This window comes from Panthera onca, chromosome B1 (assembly GCF_046562875.1).
Source record: "Panthera onca isolate mPanOnc1 chromosome B1, mPanOnc1 haplotype 2, whole genome shotgun sequence".
In the NCBI taxonomy this organism is placed as follows: domain Eukaryota; kingdom Metazoa; phylum Chordata; class Mammalia; order Carnivora; family Felidae; genus Panthera; species Panthera onca.
Window position 1 is genome coordinate 86972223 of NC_138342.1, and position 12742 is coordinate 86984964.

The following is a 12742-nucleotide window of genomic DNA, read 5'->3' on the forward strand; positions in this document are numbered from 1 at the left end:
AATGGAGTGCTATTGGTTTGGCTACTCAAAAATTAACAGGATGAAGTTCTAAAAAATTTAAAATAAAAAATTTGCATTTAATATTTCTTTAAAATAATACAATAATTTAACATTTCATCAGGAAACAATGATTAACCCAACTTTTTGAGAAAAATAATAAAAGATATATTTATGCTCAAATATTTAAATACAATATAAAATTAAATAATGTAAAATGCAGGAAAAGATATTAAAATCAATAGAAACCTCAGAAGCTGGTTTAATTATTGACATTAATGTGATATACAGTGAAGATCTGATTTTAAATCAGTGGAGAAAGAAAATAATATTTTATTAATCCAGAAATTATTTGCTATTGAAGGTAAAAAGCAGATTCAGATAATTCTTCTTCTTTTTTTTTTTTAGAGAGAGAGAGAGAGAGAGACCACAAGTGAGGGAGAGGGGCAGGCAGGTAGAGAGAGAGAGAGAGAGAGAGAGAGAGAGAGAATCTCAAGTAGGCTACATGCTTCCTGGGAAGCTCAACACGAGGCTTGATCCCATGACACTGGGATCATGACCTGAGCCGAAATCAAGAGTTGGACCCCCAACTGACTGAGCCACCCAGGTGCCCCCAGATAATTCTATTTTTATGAAAAAGCAGAAAAAAATTAAGAACACTCCTTTTTTTTTCTTTTTTTTAATATGGGACACCTCATAAATTTGTGTGTCATTCTGGCATAGGGGCCATGCTAATCTTCTCTGTATAGGATCATTCTTTTAAGAAGTTAAATATGATAGGGATGCCTGGGTGGCTCAGTTGGTTGGGCATCAGACTTCGGCTCAGGTCATGATCACGCAGTTTGTGAGTTCGAGCCTCCGCATTAGGATCTGCCCTGACAGCTCAGAACCCGCGGCCTGCTTTGGATTCTGTGTCTCCTCCTCTCTCTGCCCCTCCCATGCTCATGCTCTGTCTCTCTCTGTGTCTCAATAATAAATATATGTTAAAAAAATTGAGAAGTTAAATCTGATAAATGAAATAATCAAACACAAGAAGAAAATAGAGGTAAATATCAGAATGAGTATTTATTCATGTGAAAAACACTGGTAAAGATTGATGGAAATGACTACAGAAAAAAAAAACAAAACTTCTGTAAGTTAAATACATCATAAGTAAAATGAGAAGTAAACAACAAACTGGGAAATATATGCAAACAAATTACGAATACCCTTAATAACAACAGGATGCTCAAATAGAAGGGAAAAGGTTAATATATCCAAATTTCAATAATAGTAAAGGCACTTGAAGTAGTAATTCACAAAAGAAGAAATACAAATGACCAAAGAACTTAGGAAATTATTTTAAAAGTGCAAATAATCAAAGATGCAAAAAATTAATCATTAATGAGATTCCCCCTTTTTTACTATTTTACTAATAATACTAATAAATATTAATATGTGTGTATGTATGTACATGTATACATGCATGTGCACATATATATATACACACACACACACATATATATATATAATCCCTTGATTGTTCAAGGAAATTATACTCTTTTAAACAGACAGTATGTAAATTTTTCAATTTCCCTGGAAAATAACTTGGCAATATGAATCAAAAACCTCAAAAATAGTGTGTATTTGTTTTGAACCAATAATAGAAAAGTAACCATAGATTTTCTTACAGTTATGACAGTGAAAAATTGCAGCCAATCTAAATGTCCAAAGAGGAAATTGGTAAAATAAATTATAGTATAGGTATATGATAAACAGAATTCAAAAATATTTAACCTAATTATAAATTGTTCATGATGAATTGTTATTTAAAAAGGATAAGCTATAGAATAGTATGTATAACATGCTCCCAATTTAACCAAGTTAGCAAGTACACACACACACGTAGATAGATAGATGTGTGTGTGTGTGTGTGTGTGTATATATATATATATATATATATATATACATAGATATATGTACATACATACATAGATGTGTGTTGTATATATACACACACGTATACACACACACCTATATATACGTGTATATATATATATATATATATACACACACACACACGCATACACACATACACAACAGTGTGTGTGTGTGTGTGTGTGTGTGTGTGTGTGTGTGTGCCATGTATAATTGTATACCCAACAGGAATAGTTATTCTGTATTTTAAGATTACAAAGTTTTAGGTTTTTGTTTTTCTGTCAAAATTTTCTACTGTGGGGGCACTTGTGTGGCTGAATCGGTTAAGTCGTCAACTTTGGTTCAGGTCATGATCTCACCATTTATGGGTTTGAGCCCTGCATGGGGCTCTGTGCTGATAGCTCAGAGCCTGGAACTTACCTCAGATTCTGTGTCTCCCTCTCTCTCTGCCCCTCCACCGCTTGTGCTCTCTCTGTCTCTCTATGCCTCTCAAAAATAATAAATGTTTAAAAAAGTTATTATATTTTTTACTGTGAAAAAAATTCAAACACTAAAATTTGAATTTTGACTTCAATTAAATAAAAATAAATTAAATAAAAAGATTTGGTCTATGATAATGATTAAGGATAAAAAGGTAGCATAATCCAATCAATAATATTTCTAAATAAGAACACAGTTTAAAACTCTGTGACATGTTGTCTTTTAAAACATAACACATTTAGAATGAGGTGTTAAAAGAACGGCAACTTCACTAATACACTACATAATGGTATACGAAAAAAATGACACTATGGAGCCTCATACCCTCAAAATGTAATGTTTGCCAAGTTTCAAACTGTTTCAGTTTGATAAATTGAAAAGTCATGAGAGCAATATTCTAAGGCCCCTGCCAAAAGTATAAACCACTGATTATCGGGACAATCATGGAACATACTATTTCCAAACCAGTTTTTGCTGCGCCTACATTACAGATACTTCAGATGAAGGTGAAAGAACACAAAGGCATCTATAAACTTCAGCATAAAAGTGCTGAATAACAACACCAGTATCCATTGCTGCACCTCCCTGAAGGTGGGTGTTTATGAGAAATGTCCAGAGGACGAAAGGAAGGCATTGAATTGGACAACCCCCCGTTGGTAACTTACATCCTGAAACAAGAGATTTGATTACCCTTATCATTATCTCTGCTTGCTGAGCAGAGCTCCCAAAGCTATTAGTGGTCATAAAATTACCCAGCTGTTTTTTAAATTCAACCATAGTATTTGACTCAGTGACCTCTTCGGTCAATGAATTTCACAGGTTGACTATACACATTCATAAGGCATTATTTACCTCAATTTGTTCTGAATTTACTGCCTCTTATTTTTATCAAGTATCTCCTTGTCCTCATCTTATTATGGGACAAGGTTAAAAAAAAAAAGTGTCCTTTGTAATTTTGAATGCTTCAATCAAGGACTTTTCTAAAATACACCAGATTTTAGAATCTTTTATTAGGAAAATGAAAAATCTAGCTATATTCCATCTAGTCTCTATTAATATTTTATTCTCACCATGACTTCTTATTACTTGGGTGTGAATTCAATTTCAGTTTTACCTCATTATTCTATTTCTTTCATATTATTAACAGCACAAGAGTGACAATCATGAACATACAGTTTTTTTCCAGTAAGAAAATTCAAGTTTTTATGATGTGAAAAGATTAAACTCTTACTGATACTATGATTTTCCTTTAATTGAAGTGTCCATCTTAGGAAAATCAGTACACTCAAAACACTTAAATTTTTAGTTACCAAACCAGACTAGATTAGTATGCTTTTCAGTAAAAATATTTTTAGCATTACCTTTTTAAAGCAGATTCTTTCTGCTAGATTGTTCTGGAGCAATTTAGATACACCAAAATTAGAAGATTGGATAAGTTAGTCATCTAGTCACATGATTCTATTGTAATTCATCCGAATAGTGATTTTGTATTTTGAGTAGCGAGAGAGTTGTTCTCCATAAACTAGGCATATTTCTCACCACAATATTTGTAGTTATAAATAATTATGCTATTTATAAAATTAGCTATTTTCAGGTATATAGTCAGGTATGATTTTTTTACACAGTACGTTCTTTCATAGCTGAAAATATTTGCAACCCCTGTTGTATGTCGTCATCATGTTCCTTCAAGATTCCCTCATTCATGTGATAAAGACACATGACCTTAATTTAGAAATAAAATAAGATGCATGTATTGAAACAGTTAAACTCAAGGAAACTAAAGATTAGCTCCTCCTTGTTATTTAGCTTCTCTTAAGGTTTGATCCAAGAGAACATTTGCTTAATAAAAATACAAGTTTCTGGGTTTCAGGGCGGACCTGTGGGGTGGGACGGAGCCGACATTTTAAACTAACTCCCTATCTGTACTCATCACAATTCTCTTTGGGCTTCTTCTCAGTTTTGACTTTCTCCCTGGAAGAGCTCTTCCATACCCACAGCTTCAGCTATACATACACCAATACTTCCCAAAGTTGTATCTCCAGCTTGGAGTTCTCTTTTGAGTACCAGATGTCGCCATCTGGTTTGTCTCAGAGATATTTCATACTCAGACCAAAGTAATGACTTGATCCTAAAATCTTGCCTTCATGTAGTTCCATCTACTTTCCTTGCAGTGAATATTTACATCACTTTTATTGAAGTGCTCAAGTCAGAAACCCTTGATCATCTTTTCCCCTTTCCTTCTCCTTTTAAATTTTTTAGTAAAATGTATTGTCTTATCCATTATTGGGTTTCTCTTGGATTTTGTGTTTGGAAATGTACCATCCTTAAGATCAGATATGTCATCCTGATTACATGATGAAGCTTGACTGCTGAGTTTTGTATCAGGGTTAGAGACCCAGAGTGACACCATGAAACCGAAAGTGGCCCTATTGAGGAAAAACCCCAAGATTTTTTTTTAGCAGCAAGCTTACATAATTCAAATCATAATTAATATCAACAGAGGTTTAATGAACACTTATTGAACTTTGAGATTTTGAGAAGAAATCCATTCTAAAGAATCCTAGGTATCTATGAATAAAAAATAAGAAAGTTAAAAATACTTACAAGTCTATGGTTCCAATCTGCTAATAATAGTTAAATCTTACTCTTCACAATTTCCCATTTATGAAAATTGGGTTAATATCTTTGGAAAAAAATTACATTTATATTTTCTTATAGTTAAATTAGAATTAAGCTGCTTTCAGATATATTTTCACAGAAAATAATTACAATATTCCAAAGGCCAAAATATGCCATTTTGAAAACTCTCATTTTCTCTGCTTTTCTGAAATATCGGTAGAAATGGGACCAAGGAAAAAGCAGATCCCTTTTTAAAAGCATCACAAAGATTCTTTTTTTCCTTGTTCTCAAGTCAAGCTTTCTTATTGAAAGTTTTCTTATTACCAAGATGTTTGTCGCAGAAGAAGGTAGTGATATGTTATTACCTCAGTATAAATTTTAAATGTTATTATTGGTACTTGCAGATGAAATCGTCTTCCTAAAACAATACAGAAAGGCAATTATTTTTATCACTAATTTGGAAGGAACATATAACAATCAGTGGTTGTGAGTGTATAGTATAGTTCAAAGTTTAGTCTATATCAGATGACTTTATTTTTGTCCTTGTGTGTAGCTTTGATGAATACTCTAAAATGTATCATGTAGGTATAATTTAATTATGTAACATTTGGTACTGATGCAGGTTATAAAGTGTAATAAAAAGGACACTCACAAGTCTGCCAGGACAGTTATAAAATAGAGCATCATCATTACTGTGTCCCCAATGGGTGTGTGTCTCCTTGATCCCATCCTTCTACCTTTCCAACACCGGTGACTCCCCCTTTAAATTTGTATTTACCATTTCTTTGCTTTAAAAAAAAATGGTTTGAGGGGCACTTGGGTAACTCAGTCAGTTAAGCATCCAACTTCAGCTCAGGTCATGATCTCGCGGTCTGTGAGTTCGAGCCCTGCATTGGGCTCTGTGCTGACAGCTCGAAGCCTGGAGCCTGTTTCGGATTCTGTGTCTCCCTCTCTCTGCCCCTCCCCCACTCGTTCTCTGTCTGTCTTTCCTTCCCCAAAATAAATAAACATTAAGAAAAAATTTAAAAAATAGTTTGATGATATATCACTCAGCAGTTTTAAAAATTCATTCATGGGGTTTCAAAAAACTGTATTTATTTTCACTATAATCTAAGATTCTGCTATGTGATAACTACACATTTTATTTTTCCCTTTTCCTGTTGATAGATGTTTACAGTGTCTTAAGTTTTTGCTAGTAAGAGAATAATACCATAAATATTCTTGTGATACACACATGTAAGGGTTCTCTATGGTATAAATCTAGAAATAGAATTGCTGAGTTGTGGGGAATGTTATACTTAAAAGATAATGTCAAATTATTTTCCAAAAGAATTGTACTACTTTAAAACCATGCTAGCAACATACATTAATTCTCATTAATGTATATACTCACCAAAACTTGTAATGGCAGTTATAATTTTTGTGATCTGGCAGGTATAATATTGTAGAGCATTGTAGTATTACTTACTAATTCTTTGATTACTAAGGAAGGTAAGCATGTCTCCATATCTTTATTTACTGTTCAGGTTTTATAAATATTGTTTAGTTATATAATTTGTCCATCATTATATCAGGTTGTTTACCTCTTTACTGATTTGTAAGAATTTTTTATATTGGTGGTGCCTGGATGGTTCAGTTTGTCTGACTCTTGGTTTTGGCTCAGGTCATGATCTCATGGTGGTGAGATCGAGCCCCATGGTAGGCTCTGTATTGAGTGTAGAGCCTGCTTAAGATTCTCTCTCTCCTCTCTCTGCTCTCCCCCACACACACTTTCACTCTCTCTCCTCCTCTCTCTCTCTCTCTCTCTCTCAGACTAAATAAATAAACCTTAAAAAAAAGGAAAAAGAATTCTTTACATACTATGTATAATTATTTTTCTCAGTTGTGTATATTTCAATATTTTCTCCAGTTTACAGCTTGTCAGCTTATCATATCATGCTTTTTGAAAGATAAAATTTCTTAATTTCAATATGTTTAAATGCTTCAATATTTTAAGTTTAGAACATTTAATACTTGTTTAAAAATATTTCTTAAGATCATAACTATATTTTCCCATATTTTTTAATCTAAAACTACAGGGTTTTCTTTTCACATTTAAATATCCAACATATCGTGGGGCACCTGGGTGGCTCAGTCAGTTAAGCATCCAACTTCAGCTCAGGTCATGGTCTCATGGCTTCTGAGTTTGAGCCCTGCGTTGGACTCTGTGCTGACAGCTTGGAGCCTGGAGCCTGCTTTGGATTCTTTGTCTGCCTCTTTCTCTGCCCCTCCCCTGCTCATGCTATCTCTCTCTCTCTCTCTCTCTCTCTCTCTCTCAAAAATAAATAAACATTAAAATATTTTTTAAAATATCCAACATATTGAGATCTTATTTCTATACAGTAATTAGCAAGGAGTCCATTATACAGGAGTAACCAATCATTCCAGAATAATTCATGGAATGATTGTGTCCTTCTCCCAGTTTTCAACAGTGCTACATATGTCACAAATCCTGTGAGTGCCATTCAACAACTTTTGAGTGCCTACTGGGGTCGCATACACTTCTATGGGATAGAAATAAAGCAGTAAGTATGGGAGAAATCATTTCCTGGTTGGGTCAATTTTGAGTTTATCTAGGCCCCTGCATTTGTCAGTTAGTTTTAACCCTGAATCAATTCCATAATAGCTTATTTATTTTATCTGTGTAACAAGTTTTACAATACTATGGTCTCAATGTTTGTGTCCCCCCCACCAATTCATATGTTGGAATTCTAATCCCCAAAGATGATGGTATAAGGAGATGGGGCCTTTGGGAAGTGATTAGGTCATGAGAGTAGAACTCTCATTAATGGGATTAGTGCTCTTATCAAAGAAATCCCACAGAGCTCCCTAGCCCCATTAAGCAAGAGGGTCTGCAGCCTGGATTTGGTTCCTCACCTAGCCATGCTGGCAGCCTGATCTCCAGGTCCAGCCTTCAGAATTATGAGGTTTTTATAAGCCAGTTAATATCTAGTGATATCCTGTTTAGTTCAAATGGACTAAAACAGGTATCTTACAAGGCCAGTTCTGCTTCTGGACTATTTTCACAATTATTGATCCCTTGTTCCTATACTCTTTCATATAGATGTTAGAATTAGCTTGTCAAATTAGACAGACACACACACAACAGGAAGTTAATAAAATTGCATTGAAAATATAGATCAGTGGAATATTACTCAGCCATCAAAAAGAATGTAATCTTGCCATTTGCAATGATGTGGATGGAGCTAGAGTGCATTATGCTACACCAAATAAGTCAGAGAAAGACAAATACCATATTATTTCACTCACATGTGGAATTAAAGAAACAAAACAGATGAACATATGGGAGGGGAAAAAATAAAAGAGAGGGAAATAAACCATAAAAGACTCTTAAAGATAGACAGCAAACTCAGGGTGCCTGGGTGGGCTCAGTCAGTTGAGTGTCCGACTTTGGCTCAGGTCCTGATCTCACAGGTTGTAAGTTCAAGCCCTGTGTCGGGCTCTGTGCTGACAGCTCAGAACCTGGACCTTGCTTTATATTCTATGTCTTCCTCTCTCTCTGCCCCTCCCCTGCTTGCACTCTGTCTCTCTCTCTCTCTCTCTCTCTCTCTCTCAAAAATAAATAAGTGGCAAAAAAAAAAAAAAGAGAACAAACTGAGAGTTGATGGAGAAAGGTGGGTGGGGGGCAGGCTAGATGGTGATGACTATTAAGGAGGGCACCTGTTAAGATGAGCACTGGGTATTGCATGGAAGTGATGAATCACTGAATTCTACTCCGAAACTAGTACTGCACTACGTTAACTAACTAGAATTTAAATAAAAATTGGAAAAAAAAAGAAACTCCTCCAATATTTATATTTTGTAAATAATTTTTATTATGAGTGTGTTTTGAATTATATCAAATGTATTTTATAGCATCTAATAGGATGAGGATAATTTTCCCCATTCTATAATGCGTAAAATAAATATATCAGTTTACTAATTTTATATTATTCTTGAACTTCTGGACTAAATCCAACTTGGTCATAATATATACCAATATATAGAAATTATTGGATTTTGTTTGCTAATATTTTTAGCATATTTACATCTAGTTCCGTGAGTTAATAAAGTCTTAAATCTTCCATTCTGTACACTCCTTATCTAGTGTTGCTATGAAACTTCAAATAAGTTAATAATGTGAATTAAGAAGTATTTCTCTTATTTATTCTTTGGGAACATTTTTAGGAAGTTAAAATAATTTGTTCTTTAAAATTATAATAGCATTTTCTCAAAAACAGGAATTAGTTTTTGTCTTTGAAGGGAAAAAATTTATATATTTTATATACCCTTTTCTCTGATAACCTTGACCTGTTCAGGGTTTCTTCCCCCCTCCTTCTGCAGAATTAATGAGTTATTTTTGAGTAGGAATTTGTCTAACTTGTCTAGATTTCACATTTATTTTTACGAGAAAAGTTCTCATATTCCTTTCTAACATTTTTTGTCCTTATGAAATTATTATTATGTCTATTCCTTCTGTTTGTTTTGGCTCTTCTCTGTCTGCTTCATGATTTATATAATATGTTAATATTGTTTAGTAATTGTTTAGTAATTTGGTCATAATAATGGTAAACATAATTTGTTTACTCTTTGAAAAATTTTAGATTTTTATTATTACATTCATTCTAATTTCTTTGGATTAATTCTAATATTTTTAACATCTTGAGTTGGTTTTTGTGTTCATTAATTTGTAACCTTTGTTATATTCTAATAAGGACCTGCAATTGTTTAAATTTCCTACAATTCACTATTTTTGTTTCTTCCCGACATTGAATATCTAGCATTTTTATTATTTTAAAGTTCTAATTATTTTTCATCTTGATTATGATTTATCTTTATCTTTTATTTTTTAATGTTTTATTAATTTTGGGGAGAGAGAACATGAGCACCGAGGGGCAGGGAGAGAGGGAGACAGAAGATCTGAAGCCAGCTCTGTGCTAGCAGCAGAGAGCCCATGGGGCTCGAACTCACAAATCGTGAGATCATGACCTGAACCGAAGTTGGATGCTCAACTGACTCAGCCACCCAGGTGCCCCTGGTTTATCTTTTTCTTCAAATATGTGGGTAACATTTTTAAAATCTATCATTTTCTAAGTTTATTCCATTATACCATACAATATAGTCTACAGAATGACAATGCTGTCTTCAGTTGTCTCTAACCTTTACACTGAGACATCCAATGAATTTATAATTCAGTGATTATATTTTTATTTCTAAATTTCTATTTTTTTCTCTCAAGTTGCTTTTATAAAATTGCTTTTCAAAATCATATTTCCCCTTCTCATTTTGTGATTCATTTTCATTTTTCTTTTGTTATTTTACCCACTTTTGTTTTATATTGTATATTATCAAATAATTCCATTGTCTGAAATCTTTGGTTTCTAATCTCTTGTTTGTTTCTATATGTATTTGTGATATTTTATTATAAGCTTATACTGATTAACCATAATTGATAAGAATCTTAAGAGCTATATTACATTCACTGTTAAAAAAATGAAAAAAAAAGGTTTACATTTGCTTTTTCAAAGAGCCAAAAACTCTTTCAATCTAGATTAATTTTACTTCTTTCCCAAATTCCAGACTTAATGTTAGAGTTTTAGTTCTTGTATGCTTCAAAGGACCATGGCTTACCAAACATATATTTTGTCTCACGTTTGCCTGTCAGGTTTGTCTAAGGTGCAAGGCTTCCACGCTGATAATAGCTCAAATATTTTTGTTTTATTAAATTACTTTCTTCATTTATTCATGAATCTGGGAGATTTTTCTTACTCTTTATGATCCCAGGAATGCATTAGAAAGCAAATTTTATACCGAATCTGGTTTTCTTTCAGTGGGAGGGATTTTCAGAGTTTCTAATTCTCCAGATTTCCTGAAAAGAGAGGTTATAGTCTTACCATAAAGCTCTCTGCACGGTCTACTAAATCATATAAATTCAACACAGGCATATGAAAGAAGTCTAGAGTTTCCAGAGTTAACCAGAGTTTCTAGAGTTTCTTGGTTTCTTTCTAGGTTTTGGGTTTGGGTTTGTTTTTGTTTTTGTTTTTTTGGCTAGACATAAATGGATTCACTGTATGATTTAGGCATGGAGAATACCATCAGTGTTGGTAGGTGTATGTGTTTGTCTGTCTGTGTGACACAGTGGTTCCCAGGCATTCTTCAATTCACAAATTTCAAGGTAATGGTGAGAAGCTATTTTGGACTTATGTCCATGTATATTATACTTGGTCCATGAACAGCTAATAAATATTAGTATTATAATCATGAATAAATTACATAGATGATGAAGAGACCAAAGGCCAGTAGGTGATATTCAGTTTATAGTAGCTTTACTTTCACATCATTAATGTTACCTAGAAAAATACTAAAGTTGTAAAATAAAAGAGATTGACAATGATTATTTATGGTATTATTATAGTTCTAATAAAGTGCTCTTTGGAGGGTACAAATTCCAATAAAATCCTTGGGCATTTTAAGATCATAAACAGCATACAGTAATATCTTAATTAACTGTACAATAATTGATGGGATGAAAAAGTCAACAAATAAATAGCATACACATCACATATTAAGTATATTACTCCCCTGCAATTATTTTACTGTATATATTATTAAAGAACTCATTACTCAATAATCTTGATACAATTTTTTAAGTTTAAAACTTATCTTTTCAACATCACTATCAATAAGGTAGGAAAGAGTAATGCATGTTGTAACTTAAATTATTAATTGTAGACCTTCAGTCTATGTTCATATGATATTTAGACAATAGGTGAAATCTTGACATGATCAAAACTAGTTGTCAATATGAAGGAAAAAATACTACAAATTATTCACTCTTAGCAATTGTTACACTGAATGCTAGAGATGACAGCAAGGTTGTAGCTCTCTGGTCTCCAAATTACAACCTTACAGAAGTCACCCTGTTGCTAAATGTCAACTATTCGCAAATATAAAAAAAAGGTAAGTGTGTCATTATTCATTATTTTCCAGCCATCATATTAATAACTGCTTAGGATTCTACACATTTAAAATTATTCATTCTTGCCCCCAAATTACTGACAGTTTCACTTTAACATTTTGTGGTGGCCCTTCACTGCAGTATTTTTGTTTTATATATATTTTATATATTATAATCGTATGTACGATTATTGTACCCAGGTGCTTCATTTCCAAACCAACAACTTTTTTACAGGAATATCCTTAATGCTTTGAGCCATCAAGGTAATTATACACTTGAAAAAAGACACGATTTGAGGAGAAAAATACTTTGGTTTTCATGTCATTTCTTGCAAGCCCTTTTCTTTCTCACATCTGCTATTTCAGGTCTTTACAAGTCTTTTCTTTAGTGCCCTTTTAAAATTTCTCAATCCAAGACTGGTTTTACAAGTTCTTAGAAAAGACTACTGAGTGTACTGTTATTTCAGGGGCAACATTGTACAAAGAAAGAATGGAACAAAATCACCGACAATTCAGTCAGCTGGTTCCAATCATATGACTTGGGTCATATGAATGTCAGACTGTCATCATTCACACAGGTTTTTTTTTGTTTGTTTGCCTGTTTTGTGTTTTGTTTTTGTTTTTTAAAGAAGCCCTTACCAAAGGAGCATCTTTAGATTCTGTTTTTAGAACCTTCTGAGCCGTGACTTGGAATAAGCAGAACAGGCCCTGTGGCTGTGGACTTGAGTGTAAC

General features: G+C 33.2%; 1 pseudogene; it reads right to left on the reverse strand.

The window, feature by feature from the left end:
• Positions 1-675: 675 nt before the first annotated feature.
• On the reverse strand, positions 676-769 carry LOC132677374 (U6 spliceosomal RNA; annotated as a pseudogene).
• Positions 770-12742: the final 11973 nt, after the last annotated feature.